This window comes from Carlito syrichta, unplaced genomic scaffold (assembly GCF_000164805.1).
Source record: "Carlito syrichta isolate Samal-C Ts95f unplaced genomic scaffold, Tarsius_syrichta-2.0.1 Scaffold308853, whole genome shotgun sequence".
Lineage (NCBI taxonomy): Eukaryota > Metazoa > Chordata > Mammalia > Primates > Tarsiidae > Carlito > Carlito syrichta.
This window is the reverse complement of record NW_007252949.1, coordinates 393,867-399,189: the sequence shown is the minus strand read 5'-3', so window position 1 is coordinate 399,189 and position 5,323 is coordinate 393,867.

The window sequence follows — 5,323 nt, the reverse complement described above, 5'->3', positions numbered from 1 at the left end:
AAAAAGTGCTCAACCTCACTCATTATCAGAGAAATGCAAATCAAAACCACACTGAGATACCTCCTAACCCCAGTAAGAATGGCCATCATTAATAAAACAAACACCAACCGATGCTGGTGATGATGCAGAGAAAAAGGAATGCTTCTACACTGCTGGTGGGAATGCAAACTAGTGCAACCTCTTTGGAAGACAGTGTGGCGGCTTCTGAAGAACTAGAAATTGACCTTTCATATGACACAGCAATTCTCCTATTGGGAATATACCTGGAGGAACTCAAATCATTCTACAAAAAAGATTCCTGCACAAGAATGTTTGTTGCAGTGGCAAAAACATGGAACCAACCATGTTGCCCATCGAAGCTGGACTGATAAAAAAAAAAAAAACAACTTGTGGTACATATACACAATGGAATATTATGCAGTCATAAAGAAGGACAAACTGGACAAACTTATGGATATCACAGCAACTTGGATGGATTTAGAGTCCATTATATTCACTGATCTGTCACAAAACAAAGAGAAGAGTATCATACGTTCTCACTCATAAGCGGACCTTGAACAATTATAATACTATAAGAAAGGGATTGGCAATAGTGGGAAACTGTCAGGGGAAGGGAGGTTGGATTGGCAGTTGAAGGAAACTGCTAGGGGAGGAAGGGGCATACCTCATCAGCAAGGGTACCTGCATAATCAACGTTTATATCCCTAACTGTGAATTGTACCCCACATCTTTATAATAAAAAAAAGTAAAATAAATACATGGTCTTAAATTTTTGGTACTATCATAAATGGGACAATTATTTTCTTAATTTTCTTTTTATACAGATCATATTGGTTTAAAGAAATGTAACTGATTCTTGTGTGTGGTTTTGCATCACATTTTTTTTACTGAAATCATTCATTAGTTCTAATAAAAATTACTTTTGTGGAATCTTAGGAATTTTTGCACCTAGGATAATCTATAAACAAGAATAATTTCTCTTCTTTCTTCCTGATTTGGATGCCTTGATTTTGTTGATGCTGTTGTTGTTATCTGATTTATTTTTCTAACCCTTCGAGTACAATGATGAGTTTAAGTGGTAGAGAGTAGGTCGTTCTGCTTTGTACCAGATTTTAGAAGGAGAGCTTTTAGTGTTTTTTTCACTGATTATGATATGAGTTTTGGGCATTCTTTAAATGACCTTTATCATGTTAAGAAAATTTCCTTCTATACCTATTTTGTTGGGAACATTTTTTTCAAGGAAAGATGTCAAACTTAGTCAAATGCTTTTCTACATTGCTTGAGATGATAATATGTTTTAATCTTTCATTATGTTATGTTGTATATCATATTTATTGATAAGCATATGTTAAACCAACTTCGCATTCCAGAAATAAATCCCACTTGATTGGGTGGCATAAACTTTTTGTTGTATTGTTAAATTTGGTTTGCTAGTATTTTAGTGATCACAATGGTAATGCATTTAATAATAACAATAATAGCAATTTATTTTCTGGATTCTAGGATTTGTGCATATATTTTCATCAGAGACATTGGCCTGTGGTTTACTTCTAATAAAAATTCAGTGATCCTGGCTATTTAATTTCCTATCTGGGGTGATAACCCACTAAACTTTCTTCATCTCTCATTTTAGTGCAAACAGTCTTTTCAGAAAGACTGTCTGGGGTAACGTGCAGTACTTGCCTGATAAGTAAACGTATGTAAATGATTAGTGCCAATTCTGCTTTTCCATGCTGTCTCTGAGATGTAAGATTGGGGCCCAAATCTCTGATAATGTGTAGAGTTGATTTGAGGTAAGACAGCTACTGTGTCCAGAGGTTTCTGTATTGGAAAAATTATAGGCTAGGAAGAATTTGACTTCCTTGATATATATTTTACTCTAGTGCCTGAGGTTAAAGTGGAAAGAATAGGACTCCATGATTTCTTTGAGCATTGGATGCAAAATATATAGCACATGTTTAAGCAGTTTCGATGTCAGAACAATTTGATTATAACAGTCCAAAAGATTGGGTAACATGTTTTGTTTTTGGTTTTTTTTTTGAGTTGGAGTCTCACTCTGTTGTCTAGGATGGAGTGAAGTGGTACACTCATGACCACTGCAGCCTTGACTTGCTAGGCTCAGGCAATCCTTCCACCTCAGCCTCTCAAGTATCTGAAACTACAGGCACTCACCACCACTTCCAGCTAATTTTTTGATTTATTGTAGAGACGAGGTCTTGTCAAGTTGTCCAGGCTGGTTTCCAACTCCTGGACTCAGGCAATCCCCTTGCCTCCATGTCCCAAAGTGCTGGGATTACAAGCATGGGCCACCAAGCCCAGCAAGATTGGGTAACATTCTTATTCATACTTTAAGTGCTATACCCTTTTACTGAATTCTGTACAAAACAATTAAATTATCTTGTGATCCAATGAAGGGGCTAGTCCATGTAACATGAAAGTCAAATTGAACACCAGCGAGGACAAAGTTTATTTAGTAGTGGAGCTTCACATAACAAAACCAGGAAGAATTATTGCAATCCTTTCTGAAATTTGAAATTTGGAGTATATTTTATATATATAAAAGTAGTGTCCAGAGGTTTCTATATTGGAAAAATTATAGGCTAGGAAGAATTTGACTTAAATTTGGAAAGATACTCTGGAAAAATATTTGAGATATGGTTGACAATTAACCAAGAGACAATCTAAAGTGGCTTTTGTTAAGGGGGTTATATAGGTGATTGATAGTACACATTTGTGAGAGATTGTTAAGCAGACAATGTAATACTGTTGTGTTTTGATCAGTGTTGAGCCTAGAGAGGAGAGGTGTAAGAATAAATTGCAACCTGTGAGGACAAATTGAACCTTTATTTTTCTCTCATGACTTCTAATTCCTTTGGTACAGGTGACCTGTATGCTAAATGGATCCCATCACTTCAGGCCTAAAAATGTGTCTTGGGATTTAAAGTTGTTTTAGAAGGAGATCCACTGAGCTATAAAGGAGTTTTAGTTCCAGCTACTTAGCATAAGTCAATAAGGTAAGATGGCAGATAAGGAACAACATATGCAAGTTGCAACAGTACCTGGTTTACTACGACCTTCTGAGCATCATTATCGATGCTATTTTCACCTCTGTGAGAGCTGTCCAAGTGTCAAGATTTCTCTTACGGTTAACTCTAACCCAGAAGTATACAGAAAAGGACATTCTTGGAAATTTTAAGAGTTTTGCTAAGTTGATACAGTACAAAGTCATCACAGACTATACTAGAAAGTAATTCAACTCCCTTTTGGTGGTTCATCAAGGTGTATGCAACTTAGAATATTATCTCTTTCTCATTTTCTTTGTTCCTCTTCCTCTTCTTCCTCTCCTCTCCTCTCTCTTTCTCTCTCTCTCCCTTGTCTCTCTTTTTCTTGCTCGCTGTCTCCGTCTGTCTTACTCTCCTCTCTCCAAAATTTCAAGTGAGAGGAGGACTTGCAAAGCTGGAAGGAAACCCACCACACTCCATTGCCTGAAAGTAAATGAATCCCTCTGAGCCATGTCTTATCTGAGAATTTGTAGAAAGCATTTTTTAAATGCAAATTGATGTCTCAATTATGGGATTGGACACATCCAATTATCAAATTTGTGCTGAGTGGTTGCACCTTAATGTCACTGTAAGACATTATTATTACCAAGAGTAATGAGAAATTCATGATAATGTACAAATTTTTCATTAGGCAAAAGGAAATTGTCATTTCCTCCTGAAAAATTTTTAACAAGTCAGTGTAAAGACAAAAAGAAAGTCTGTGTTCATTATATTTCACGACTATTACACATTTTATACAAAAACTTTATACTGTATAAAATTTGAGTAATATTAATACTTTATTTCCTTACTTTATCATTCCTACTTGCCCAATGTTTATTTTATTTTATTTTATTTTATTTATTTATTTTTGAGTTGGTGTCTCACTCTGTCGCCCAGATTGGAGTGCAGTGGCCGCTTCCGGCCACTGCAGCCTAGACCTGCTGGGCTCCGGTAATCCTTCCGCCTCAGCCTTCCAAGTAGCTGGAACTACATGCACATGCTACCATGCTCGACTGATTTTTGATTTATTGTAGCGATGAGGTCTCACCAAGTTGCCCAGGTGGGTCTCAAACCCACGGCCTTAGGCAATCCACTCACCTCAGCCTCCCAAAGCACGGGATTACAGGCTGAGCCACCAAGCCCGGCATTTATTTTATCAATAATCATTCGAGGGCATCCAAACCACTTTAGAACAAATATTCTAAATTCAGAATAAACTTCAATCACTTCCCTTGTTTTAACTGTTGGTGGTAGACTCTGTCTTCCCTTAGGAGCGCACTGTATAGGTCAGAGGAGGGACTTTCAAAACCTACATATTAGATTTCTTGTGGTTAGCACAGGACTGTTGAAAATTCCACCTTCCATTTTGAACCTTTTTAAGCTGAGGTTATCACTGTATTCACAAGCTGCTTATTGCAGATAATAAAAACAACAATTGCTATATACAATTTATGACAACAGATCTTAAATAAATAATTATGGAGTCTATTTTTCTAGTACCTGGTTTATCTAGGATTTCTGGGCAGTTAAGACATACTAAGCTAATTGAGGTACTAATAAAACATCTAAATTGAAATGAAGCCCTCATGGAATTTAAAACATACATTTTTTTAAAAAGCACGTTGTAAAATACATCTCCAATAAAGTCCTGAGGTTAGAACTGTTATTTTGACAATGAGCACTGATCCCAGGATAAAATTACTTGATAATTGAACCAGGAGAATTACACTGTGGAGGTTCAGTTAATTACTCGGAGACTTATTTTTCCCAAATCCAGGTAGCAAGTTCAACTGCCCTGATTTTTGTAATCCTCATGCTACTTTTTCTCTGAGACCTCATAAAGTCTCTCCTCCTTACAATGGATATTAAAATCTACACTGAATAAATATTCGTAAGGTATGAAAAGGCAACTGAATGATGAAATCTGATCCTTCTTAATATGATCTTTATACACTATTCAGAAGTATTAATTTATTGCATTCTTTTAAAAATTTAATTATTTCTTCCTCTAAATTTTGTAACCATGCCTTTATTAGATAATTCATCCAATTTTGGGGAAGAGTAGTAAAATCCAAATAAAGTCTGGGTTTTCTTTAATAATGACATATTAATGTAGATGTCTTTGCTGTTGTGTGAGATGATAACGTATGATGTAACAGCAGGAGAAACTGGGTGAAGAGCTCTATTATACGAGATCTTTCTGTATCATTTTGCAACCTTACCTCAAATCCACAATTTTAAAAATTTTATTTGTTAAAGTACCGGAATACACGCACAAA